Raw genomic sequence first — 13,414 nt, forward strand, 5'->3', positions numbered from 1 at the left:
TCTGCAGTGGTGTCTTGGCCTCACCCCTTTCTTAGTAATATAGCGTGGGAGGTTTGGGATCCTGTGGTACACGCCACACGTCCATCGAACCCTTGCTCCCTGACTCCCCAGCACCGACATAGGGTGGATGGGCTCTGAGGACCCCCTCCCCTAAAACTGCCTCCTCACAGTCAGAACCTCTAGACATTTTCTCATCCTAACCAGCCCCCTTCGGCTAAGCCTTGTCCTCTTCCCTTTACAGCTCAGCCTCTCGTTCCATCTAGGTCTCAGGACATTCACACCCAAAGGGCATTTCTAGAGGCCCATGGAAGAAGCAATTCTGGGTGAAAGCCCTGATCCAAATGGGGAGCAGCTCCCTAGAGAGGTGCAGCAGATTCAAACAAACTCCGGCCCTTTCTTCATCACAGACTCGTGAGACGTCCCACATGTGTGGGATCTCCCCTGGGGTGAACTTTCAGGACAATTGTCCCCCTGAAGGATACAGGGTGACGCTGTTGCCACAGGCAAACTTCTGGTCGACTTTGCCTCTGCTCCCTGGCCCAGGGGGTCAAGAGTGGTGGAGGGGGCCATGTCCCCGGCCCTCACGCCCACCACCACCCCACCCACTGAGAAGGCACTGGAGCTCTGGCCTCCCTCTGTTATGGGTCTGCCTCTCCCTGCCAAGGTTTTAAAAGCATCTGGGCACAGGTGCCAGCCTCCGGGGCCACTAAGCGGAAACTCAGGGGAGGAAAATGAGGACGCCAACCACATTGCCATTATGTTCTCCCAGAACATGCGGTGCTCCCAGACAAATGTGTTTCCAGCATTGTCACACCACAATATTCATGTGCCTCATTACTGGTTTTAATTTTGCCTGTTGCTTATTTACTGTCTACTTCCCCACTTTATTGCCCGGGTTGGAAGAGTTACTCATCTATGCTGAGAACAGAAGGTCCCCAAAGTGAGATCTCTCCAGAAGTTTCTGGCCCCACTCAGCCTCGGCAGGACAGGATCCGGCCCAAACGCACACTCGGCGCCAACGGTTCCTCCACGTGGCTCTTCCTTTAACATCCCCCCCATCCTGACTCACTGCTTTCCTGCCTCTGGAATGGGCTCCCTCTTCTTTCCATGGCCAAATCCTGCAGGGCCACCTCCTGGGCTGACAGGAGGACTGGTGATGGTGCACAGGGCCCGCGGATGCAGGATGAGGACGCCGGCATGCTCTCGGGAGCAGGGCTCAGTCTGGGCTCCACTGTGAGGGCGGGCCACCCCTGTTCCCCCTGCGGGTGGGTCCTCGGGTCCCAGAAACCGGGGGCAGCAATGTCCTCTCCCAACGGCTTGGGGAACCGGGTGTGGCGGTTCATCCCTGGAGACACCTCAGAAAAAGCAAAATCCACATCTCGCTTGAATGAAAGAGGATGAGCAACCTGACTTCATAAATACGCTTTTTTAAATGTTGTAATTAATGCTTTTTAGTTATGTTTGGAAAGCACATTATAAAGGAGCAAAACTCATCCACATTCCTCTGTTCATCAGAGTAAACTCTTAACCTTTTGGAGATTTTATTTTTTATCTTCTTTTACCTTTATCTCAAACAAACAAACCAAGAGAAAACAAAAACAGAGTTCAGAGCATAATCATGTCATAGAATCGCTTTTTTAAAATCTTTTTCCCAAAATTATAAAGTCACCCTGTGTTCTATGTAACCAGTGATGAAAAACAAAGACACAAAAAGACAATTAACAACCTGTCTCCTTCCTTCCACTCCATCCTCAGAAAATAACCAATGCTAACAGCATGTGCTATTCCTTCCATACTGCATTTTTGTCCATAAAACATAATGGACATTGGAGAGATAAAGAAGTATTAGAGAGAGAGAGGGAGAGAGAGAGGAAGGGAGGAAAGAAGAAAGGTAAGAAAGAAGACAGGTAGATGAGAGAGAGAGGAGGAGAAGGAGGAAGAGGAAGGAAGGAAGGAATGGAGGGAGGGAAGGAGGAACTGAGTTAAAAGATGAAAGGGGAAAAAAGGACATGAAAAATTAAAAAGAAAATGAAAGATTTAATAAAAATAGGGTTTTACTCTCCTACCTATATAATATTTTTTTGTTTTTCTATAACTTGTTTTCTTCTCAGTGAATCCCTTTGGGAAAACAGATCCATCTGTCTCTCATAACCACATCGTATTCCATAGTTCTGACACACACAATGTATATCGAATCATTCCTCTATTAATGGACATTCAGAAGATGTCTTCTCCCCCCTTCCTTGAAAAATAATGCTTTTATTTCCATACAATAGAGCTATAAAATGGAATTGCTGGGTCAAAGGATATGCATATTTTAATTTTAATAGCTACTCTAAGATTACTTTCCCAAAAGGCTGAATGAAGCAAGTCACATTCCCACTAGCAATATATGGGCTGCCTAGATCCTTGCAGCTTTGCCAGCACTTAATGTTATCACTTGTACATTCTTGTCAGCCTGGTGGGTAACACACAGTATTTCAATTTTACTTTAATTTTTACTTCCCAATTCCCTGAGGTTGAATAGGTTCTCATCAGCTTAGGGACCACTGGGATTTCCTTACCTGTGAATTGCCTATTGATAGCCTTTGACATGTTTTTAATTGGGTCTTGTCTTTAACTTGTCTTTTTTTTTTTTTTTTAATTTGTGGATACACTTTGCATATTATGTATATTAACCAAGTGTTGTAAATATTTTTCTCAATTGGTTTATCATTTCGTACAATTTCCCATATCTTTCAACCCACTTTGTAAACATTTGGAATGTCTGTGTAATATGCCAGAGTGTGAATGTGAAGGTATTGATTAACCATTCCCTATATATTGTTGGAATTCAGTTCTCTCTCTCTGTCTCTCTCTCTGATATTATGAATAATGTGGGAACCTCTGTCCATATTTTATGTTACTTTTATGAGGCAATTTAGTACATTTTAAAATTAAGAATTTCATTTTTAAAAGTAAATTTACTAAATCAAAAATATGAACATTCTAAAAACTGTTGATGAGTATTGTTAAACTGCCTTCTTAATAGATGTAACAATTTACTCTTCCCCCAAGTCCAGGTTCTGTCGTATGCCCTTGCTGGTGCTGGGAATCACACTTCTGAAAGATCTGTACATTTGATGGCTAAAGATGGTATCATATTTATTGTTTTTAATATTATCCCTAAAATTTACTCGTGAGATTGATACTTTCATATGCTCATTTGTCATTTGTCTTTACTCTCTTATGATTCAACTTTCTCTATGTGGCCTATGCATGTTTTTCTTTTGGGTATCTTAATTTTTTTAATTTATTTATATGTGGATTGGGAGTTTGGGGTTAGCAGATGCGAACTATTACATATAGAATGGATAAACAACAAGGTCCTACTCTATAGCACAGGGAACTACATTCAATATCCTGTGATAAATCATAATGGAAAATAATGAAAAAGAATGTATACATATGTAAAACTGAATCACTTTGCTGTACAGCAGAAATTAACACAACATTGCAAATCAACTATACTTCAATAAATTTTTTAAAATAAATACAAAATAAATTTATGTATATGAATTCTTTTTGTAGGTAGGGTAAAAACACTTGGTTTATTATATTTGCAGAAAATATTTTCCCAGTTATGAGCTCGCTCTGTGACTTCACTTATAAGTAAAATGTTTAAATTCCAATATAGCCACATCCACTGACCCACTATGATTTCTTCCATAGTGTTGTCATCTCTCAGCCAAGAGATTATTTCAATATATACTGATGTTTTCCTCTAGTTTGCTATAGTTTGATTTTTATTTAATATTTAACTTTTCAACCCTTTTACTTAACTGGTACATGATGCAAGAATAAAATCTGCTTACTTCCCCTGTGTGGGTTTCCATCTATCCCAGCATCATTTGGGGAATAGTCCTCAAATATTAAGATCGTCTAACAAAACTGATTTAGATCTCTCTAGTCTGCTTCTTAGATTTGTATATTTATTTTTGTTCCAGTATCAAATCAATTTAAAGATTCTTATGTTATAATACATTTTATTTGGCAGAACTAGTTCCCCTTCCTCCAATTATTCTTTGGTTTTAATTTTTTAACTGTTGCTTGCCTGTCTAATTTCTTCCAGGTATTTAATGTTACTTTAGAAACATTTTGTTTCTTATCCCCCTCCTGAAAAAAATCCTTTCCACATTGTGATTGGGATTACATTGAACCCTAATCTAATTTAAAGAGAATTTAGACATTCAATCTCCTTGTTCAGCTGTCTTCTTGAAATTTTCCCTGGATGTTTATATTCTTGATTTTTAAAGTGGTTTTTATTATTAGGTTAAAAAATGAACTTTTGTATGTTTATTATGAATATAATACAATCCATTTCAAGTTAATTTAAGGGTCGTGATTTTTTCCATATGGATAACCAATTGTTTCATCACCATTTGTTGAGAGACTATCCTTTTCCCATAAATCAGCTTTGTCCCTTTGTCAAGAATCAATTGACCATGCAGGGATGGGCCTATACCTGGATACATTATTCTGTTTCATTAATCTATATGGCTATTCCTATGCCAATTACACTGTTATGATTACTGATGCTTTATATTAAGCCTTGAAATCAGATGTTGTGAGACTTCCACACTTGTTCTTCATAAAACAGTTTTGGCTATTCTATTCCTTTTGCTTTTACAAGGTAAAGAACTACCTTAGAATCACCTTGTCTGTTTCTATTCATTAAAAAAGCATGCTAAGATTTTAACTGGGATTGTATTGAATCTATAGCTCAATTAGGGGAGAACTGACATCTTAACAATAATGAGTCCATGAAGATGGTATATCTCTCTTTTTTATTAGGTCTTCTTTAATTTTTCTCAGCAATGTTTTGTAGTTTTTCTCTTTATTGGTCTTGCACATATCTTTATAAATTTATCTTTATGTACATTTGGTATTATTAATACAACTATAGATGGTATTTTAAAATTTCTCCTCACCAATTATTCGTTGCTAATATAAAAGATACAGTTGATATTTTGTGTATTCATATTGTATCTTGGACCTTGTTAAACTCAGTTATTATCTCTAGTGGCTTCTTTGTAGATTCCTTAGACCTTTCTATCTAGGAAATTGTGTCATCTTCAAATAAAGACAGTTTTACTTCTTCATTACCCATATGTATATGAAGAGACACTATACCACCAAAATTTTATAGAAGCTGATTTGTAAAAGGCAGACTAAAAGATCCACTTATGTAAATTATGACCTGGTCTTGGGGACTTACTCAAAATAGCAATGTCCCCTCCACTTCTTTTTGCTCCTTAGAGAAAATTAAAGTCTGTGTCCACTGAGAATAGAAGCAATGGGTCAGATGAAGAAGCTGGGTCTAGGAATTTATCTGGTGAATTGGAACTGTATAGACTCATTCAGAATGTTCAGACTAAAATATATGTATATTTTAAAACTTCTTAATTTATCTGCATTTATGCTTCATCAGAGTCCTGTTCTGGTGTACCTGCTTTGAGACTGATGCAGGTAATTCATGTTCTATGCCTTTGCTCATAGTAGGTTTCAAAAAAAAAAAAAAACTTGCATGTGGAACCTCATTAGGACTCTTTCTATCACAGAAAACTTACCCCGACTGGCATAGAAAAACAAAGCTTGGCAAGTTATTGTATTTGCTCAGGTAACTGATAAATTCAGGGCTGCATCTTTAGGCCTGGCTGGATCTTTCTCTGACTCTTGGCTTTGTTCATGAGCACCCTCTTCCCACATCCTTGCAAGATGGCCTTCAGCAACTCTAAGCTTGTCTTCCAGGACCTCAGTAGGCCCGCAGAAAAGGAGATCAGCTTCTGCACTAGTTACAACAGAAGTCCTGGGTTTGAGTCTCAGTGGCCCAGCTGGCATCCTTGAACCCCCACCTGTGAGCCAGGGAGATGGGCTTAGCTTCACCCAAACTACAGGGATAATCAAGAGGTCATTAGCAAACACACTGTAGGATTCCATTTGTATGACATTCTAGGGGAAAAACAAAAGGGATAAGAGTAAGGAGAGGGGTTGACTAGAAGGAAATGGGGACATTTTATGCAGTGATATAAATATTCTTTATCTTGATTGCACTGGTGGTTACACAACTAAATACATTTGTCAAAAGCTGCAGAATTGTTCACCTAAAAAGATGAATTTTGCTGTATGTAAAGTACACTCAATAAACATGAATTTTCTTTGCAGCCACTTAAGCCGAAGGTACTCTTTCCCCCTGGGGAATCAGTGTACAAAGGCTGCAAACAGCAGCTTCCTCGGTAGCGCATGCAGCCTGTTGCCTGTACGGGTTGCCCTAAGGGACCTTGCACATAGCCCTTTCCAGTGGACATTCATGACTGGCATGCTGTCCCCAATCTAGGCTCCAGACAGGTATACGAGGTGCCTTTGGAAAGCCCCAGGGCACAGTGGTCAGGGTCCACATTGGCCAAGTCATAGTGTCCATCTACACCAAGTTGCAGAACAAGGAGCATATGACTGAGGCCCTAGGCAGGGCCGAGTTCAAGTTCCCTGGCTACCAGAAGATCTACATCTCCAAGAAGTGGGGATTTACTAAGTTTAATGTGGATTAATTTGAAAACATGGTGGCAGAAAAGCGGCTCATCCTGGATGACTGTGGGGTCAAATACATCCCTAGCCGTGGCCCTCTGTACACATGGCGGGCCCTGCACTCCTGAGAGCTTTGGTACCGTCCCCTCCTTACTCATGTCCACCAATAAATCCTACTTTCCCATCAAAAACAAAAACAAAAACGCTGAATTTTAAAGAAGAGTCTTAAAAGAAATATGTAAAGAAAACTTATAAGATTTTTTAAAGGAAAAGTGTAAACCTTGTGTTTCTGGATAAGATGACAGAACATTTTAAAGATGCTAATTCTTTCCAAATTAATGTACTGTACTAAACAAAATCCTAAATGTAATTTTATCCTAAATGTAAATGTAGTATCCTAAATGTAAATGTAGTATCCTAAATGTAAATGTAAACAAATGTATCCTAAATGTAAATGTAAACAAAATCTGAAATGTAATGTACAGTCTTAAACAAAATCCTAACAGATTTGCAGGAGGAGGGGGAGATATGAAACTTGACAAAATGATTTTAAAATTTATCTGGAAAAATAAATTACTGATAATGCCAGAGAAAGTTAAGAAAAAGACAATAATGAGCGGAAATTGCTTTTACTCCACATCTTTGACTAATAATTTTCAATCTGGATTGTGTATGTGTGTGTGTGGGTATGTGTGCGTGTGTATGTGTGCGTTTATTTTGTTGTGGGCAATAGGCATGTTTCAAAGAAAGGAGAAGGAAACTTTACAAGAACTTCTCAGAAGAGAGGATGTAATTCAAAAATAATGTTAAATTCTATTTACTTAATTTTCAAAAAGTAATATATTTTAAAAATATATACATACATTAAATGAAGAGATTTTTATGCATCTAAGACGGAAAAAGATGGGTCTTTGGAGCATTTTTCATTGTTTGATATACAAAAATGGTGTATCTTACACACTTTTCTGCATTTTATTTTTCTTACTCAATAATACCTCGTAGCAATTTCTCAAAGTCACTGAAGATAGCTCCAATTCTTTCTTGTCAATGGCTGCATGCTATGCCGTGGTGAAGCCATACCTCACTTTCTTTAGCCATTCTGGTTGCAAAATTTGCTCTGTTTTCAATTTATTACCAGTGCAAACAACACTGTAACACCCTTGTACACTTGTCTGTCCTTATGTATTAGTCCTTTCAGTTCTAAGGGGTCATTTTACAAGAGGATAATCACAGGGTTGAATAGCATGTATATTTTTAAATGTTGCCAGACTGCCTTCCCAAAAGATTGTAACACTTCACATCTTCACCAGCAACTATGAGGGTATCCTTTTTCCTCATGTCTACCAATGTTAGTTGATATTAGATCTTTTTTTCATATAAAATCCCATCATTAATCTAAGTCATTTCCTTGACTACTACTGAATGACTTTAAGTAGAAAAATAGTAAAACATTTCAATTAAAATCAAGAATTATACAGAAGTGGGACTTCCCTGGTGGGGTAGTGGTTAAGAGTCCGCCTGCCAGTGCAGGGGACACAGGTTCAATCCCTGGTCCGGGAAGATCCCACATGCTGCGGAGCAACTAAGCCTGTGTGCCACAACTACTGAGCCTGCGCTCTAAAGCCCGTGAGCCACAATTACTGAAGCCCGCGCGTCTAGAGCCCGTGCTCCGCAACAAGAGAAGCCACCACAATGAGAAGCTCGCGAACTGCAACAAAGAGCAGCCCTCACTCTCTACAACTAGAGAAAGCCCGTGTGCAGCAACAAAGACCCAACGCAGCCAAAAATAAATAAAATAAAATAAATAAATTTATTTAAAAAAGAATTATACAGAAGTCACCACTATAAATATTATTATTATACATTTCTCTTGCCCTAGCATGGTGCTGTATAATAGAAATTTCTGCAGTATTGGAAATATTCTCTATTCTGTGCTATCCAATATGATAGCCACTGTCATATGTGACTATTGAGCAATTGAAATGTGGCTAGTGTGGCTGAGGTACTGAATTTTAGCTTTGTTAATTTAAATTCTAATAGCCAGATGTGGCCATGGCTACCATACTGGATAGGGCACTTCTAGAAAATGCAAAACAAAACGTTAAAATAATGGCTACAAACATTGGAATATACACACAAATTTATCTTTTTGCCGATTGTATACCTAGACAACTCACAATATTTCAACAAGTGAGAAGAAAAAACCCACTAGAAGTGATGAGACAATTGTAAGTTAACTATATATAAGCTAAATATGTAAAAATCAATAGCTACTTTACTTAGCACTAAGCACTTAGAATAGAATTAGGTAAAAATTATTCCATTTACAATACAACAAAAAAGACAAAACACTAAAGAATATATTTAACAGGAAAGCCACAAGACACATATGACACAAATTTTAAATTGTAATAAAAAGAGTAAAATGAAGCCAAATGTCGAGAAAGTTGTACCAGGCCCTTGGATGGGAAGATAGATATAGATAGATAGATGATAGATAGATAGATAGATAGATAGATAGATAGATAGATAGATAGATGGATATATCAATACTTCTAAAATTAATTTATAAATTTAATGCAATTCCAAGTAGAATTCCAAAAGGCTAATATAATCCTTGAATTCTCATAGAAGAATATGCCTAAAACTTGCTCCCAAAATGTGGGGGGAAAAAGTGAGTGGATACTTACTTTATGACTTACCAGAATCTTCTCAAAAGCCATTACAATAAAAATCAACATAATATTCATATATGAATAAACAAATAGATTCATGGAAATTAATTAAAAATCCAGAATTTGATCCCCATCTATATGAAATTTATACTTGACAAAGATAGTGTTTTATTCAGTGTGGGAATATGGACCATTTAATCAATAATACTGGCAAAACTGGTTATCCATATGAAAAGATTTTAAAAGACTTTTATCCCATAACCATAGGCAAAAAATAAATTTCAACTAGATAAAAGGCTCAAATAAGAAAGAAATTTTACCAGAAAATCAGAAGATTGTTCACACAATCCAGGGGTTAATATCACCTTCCTAAATAATAAATAAGAGTGGAAACTCATTCCTATTTATTTCTTATATCTTATTTATTTTTTCCTAAAGTAAATAAATAAAATATTCTTATTTATGTTTTATTAAAAAAGTAAAGGGAGTTATATCTAACCCTATATAAATATAAGACATTTGTCTGGCAAAATACAAGTCAACATACAAATGATAGAGCTAGAAAATAATATTTATAATAGAGCTAGAAAATAATATTTATAATAAGGTTACTTTCCATACCATATAAAAATTCACGCAAACTAATTAGAAAAAGACAAACAAGCAAATTTGAAAAAAAATGAGGAGTCATGAAGAGAAAATTTGCAGAAGATATAATCCAGATAATAAACAACATTAGAGCAGGTGCATGAGTCAACTCCAGTAGAAGCCCTGTGTTCTGCTTTGTCTCCCCTTCACTTCCGGTGCCAGGAAGCTGGGAATCTGTCCCTCTGCTTAAATCACCTGGCTACCAGGCTTGCTCCACTGCAATCAACACTTGTCAAGGTGTGGGACCACTCCGGACCTTCCACTTTACAGATCCTGCATGGGAAGCAAGGCCTGGAGGTCCTCTGCTCTCAGATCCCCCAACACCCCTGGAGGTTCTGCTCAGCCCAGAAGAAGAGGACGGATGCCCTGACCTTTCTACAGAGCTCTCTCGCTCAGCCTGGGGAGAGCGGTCCCCTCCTCCACTTTAGAGTACCCTTCTACACTTATTTTTAGGTCAAAACATTGACCCTTGGAAGCTCAAACACTAAAAAATAAATAAATAAATAACTGCTTGTGTGTGCCTTAGAATTCTTGGTCTGGGTGTACATGGTGGGTGGGTGAAGGACCTGCGATGGAGAATGGAAGAGACTGCTGGGACTGTTTATAAAAGAAATTAGTTAATGCTCGGCAACAGCATCCCACCACAGTGAGATTATGTGAGCTTCTAAAGTCTCAGGATGAGCAAGTGTAGGAATCTAGACCAGGACTTAGGACTCCTGACACGGAGCTAGGAGTCTGTGGGCTGGACACATCTTCGGCATCTTATGCCTGTCTCCCTTGTCCCCCTGGCAAACCCTCCAGGGAAAGCAGTGCTGACCCCCTCTGTGCTATCAAAGACTGAGGGAGGCTTCTCCTTGCCTGGGGGGATGTGCAATCTCGTGAGCTCAAGCGTGGGGGCTTGGGGCCTTGAGTGGAGGGTTGAGCCAGCCCCACTGCACAGGTTGTCACCATCAGACACCTCCCGTCTCCCGGTCCAGGGAAACTGACAGGCCTCACAATACTGCACCCTGGGCCCGGCGAGAGTGAGTGACAGCCCTGCTCTGACAGGCGATTAATCCTGCAGTCGGTGGTACTCACTCCTGTCTCTGCCACTCACCCTTTCTCCAGTACCACAGTTGACTGACAGTGCATGCCATCCTGACCTTACACATCGTTGGGTATAATTGCCAGGGGCTTATTAATTATCACCATTAATGCCTTGTGTGTGCATGGGGCTATGCTTTTTGCCCCAACTCACTCATCACAACAAAGGTTGCATCTGTGGGGTGGCTACCAAAAGGCTGGCATCTGGGGCTTGGCAGTGAGCTTTGGGGCCAGACTGTCAAAAGGCTGAGGTCACTTTCCATGCTGTGGTTCTCTGCAGTCATGGGGTCTGGCACTGTGACAGGTTTGGGAGGTCTGCTTTTGAGAGGCCCCATGCAGAGGCAGGTGCACTTGTCCCCAGGGGCCTCAGTGCAGCCCAGATTCTCCTTCCTACACACGATCAGCCCAGAGCCAGACACAAGGTAGTGGGGACTCTCCAACCACTTGCATCTGGAAAGTGGAGATTCAAAAAATTAAATCCGGGAGCTCCCTAGGGATTCTCTAGTCCAAACCTTAATTTTCCTACATGAGGGATTAAGACTCAGAGAAGGTTCTGCAGACTTGTGATTGCCAACGGGGAGGGGGGTGGGGGAGGAATGAAGTGGGAGTTTGTAGTTAGCAGATGTAAACTATTATATATAGAATGGATAAACAACAAGGTCCTACTGTATAGCACAAGGAACTATATTCAATGTCCTGTGATAAACCATAATGGAAAAGAATATAAGAAAGAATGTATATATATATATATATATATATATATATATATATATATATATATATATACCTGAATCACTTTGCTGTACAGCAGAAATTAACACAACATTGTAACTCAACTATACTTCAATAAAAAAAAAAAAGACTCAGGGAAGGTTCTGAACAAGCTCAAGATCACCAAGACAGTTAGTGATGCAGTCAAGTCTAATGGCTTGTTTTCTTCATGAGTACCTAACTAGGATTTGAGAATCTCTCAGAAGTACTCATTACATTTAAAATTCAAGGTAGGAATTGTTTTCTTTTGTTGTTGTTGTATTTCTTGTTTTTTACTTTATTTTCCAAAAATGGCCCATGGGTATTATTTAGTAGTAGTAGTTGTTTTTAAATGCATAGAGTTTCCAGATGCTATTTTGGCACTGTACTTTTTTTGAATTTCTATTTCACTTAATCCTCCTGATGATGACAAGTTTGAGTTATGTACTATTCTCATTTCATACCATTTTTCCTTTCATGAGGCCACTGAGGCACAGAAATGATAAATAACTTGCCCAAGGTCATTGCATGCTATTCCCAAGTTTGCATACATAGAATTAAATGCAGACAGTCTGGCTGCAGAGTCTGCACTTTTAATCACTACCCTATATTGTCAGAAAATTAACATTTATTAATTTAATTAATAAATAATTGTATGTATGAATTGTCAGCTGTATGGATGTTGGTCTAGGTGTTGGTAATACACTGGGAAACAAAATAGATAATATCTCTGCCTTCATGGAACTTGTATTCTGGCAAGGAAGACTGAAAATATATAAGTGGATAAAAATAAATAAGACAATTTCAAAGAGTGAAAAGTATCTTAAAAGAAAAAACAAGATAATGTGATACTAACTAAGAGGGAATTCTTTTAGATAGAATGATTAGGAAAGACTTTGTTGAAGAGAAGACAAGAAGGAGCCAACACATGAAAAGTCAGAGAAAGAACTTCCAAAAAGAGGAAGAGCAAATGCAAAGATCCCGATGTGATAATGAGCTCGGCAAGTGTGATCACCAAGAACAGATAGATGGAAAAAATCAATGGATGAGTCGATGGATAGATAAGGGATATGAGCAGAGCATGAACTTAGAATCTCAGAACATCATCTCCTCTTCCTCCTTCTCATCATCCAAACATTGTCACCATCCCATTAAATGAAAAACAGAGGCAATTATCTAAATATCCATAGCTAAAAGAAACCACTTTCAGTAAAGGATGGTGTAACCATAATCTTACTCAATAACTATCTGTGTTTGGTCGTGGATGTAGCTCACATAGTTACATCTCCAAGTCACTGGCTAAGTACCACCACATCTCATAACTTGCACCATCCATACCCTATAAGAAGATCTGTTTTCAGCAATTTATGTAAACAGGGTAAGCCACAGAATGGGAGGGAGAGAGACATGGTGAGTGACGGAATTTGTGAACCATGGGCCCAGGAAGATCCTGCACGTGAGTACAGAGTATAGTGCTCAAAATACGATGAGAAATGCTTTGAAAAAAAATGTGTGACCAAATGAGTAGATTTGCTAGTGCTCCTAATTAAGAGGTGTCAAAGGAGTAAAGGAAGCAAATGTTTTCCTTATGTTTCTATTAGAGGTATTCCTGTATTTGTCTAGATTTATCAAAGGTATATAACACCCTACAAGGCTCATGTCATATTACCTGCTCAGAAGCCAACCTGGCAATT

The 13,414-nt window shown here is 38.7% G+C and overlaps 1 non-coding gene across 1 annotated transcript; it reads left to right on the forward strand.

Annotated features, from left to right (window-relative positions):
- The first annotated feature begins 6,198 nt into the window (after positions 1 to 6,198).
- LOC114237125 (small nucleolar RNA SNORA70) lies at positions 6,199 to 6,332 on the forward strand. The gene has a single exon (XR_003622893.2). It is a non-coding gene; the product is annotated as a small nucleolar RNA SNORA70 (small nucleolar RNA).
- The last annotated feature ends 7,082 nt before the right edge of the window (positions 6,333 to 13,414 follow it).

Source organism: Balaenoptera acutorostrata, chromosome 19 (genome assembly GCF_949987535.1).
Source record: "Balaenoptera acutorostrata chromosome 19, mBalAcu1.1, whole genome shotgun sequence".
NCBI lineage: Eukaryota > Metazoa > Chordata > Mammalia > Artiodactyla > Balaenopteridae > Balaenoptera > Balaenoptera acutorostrata.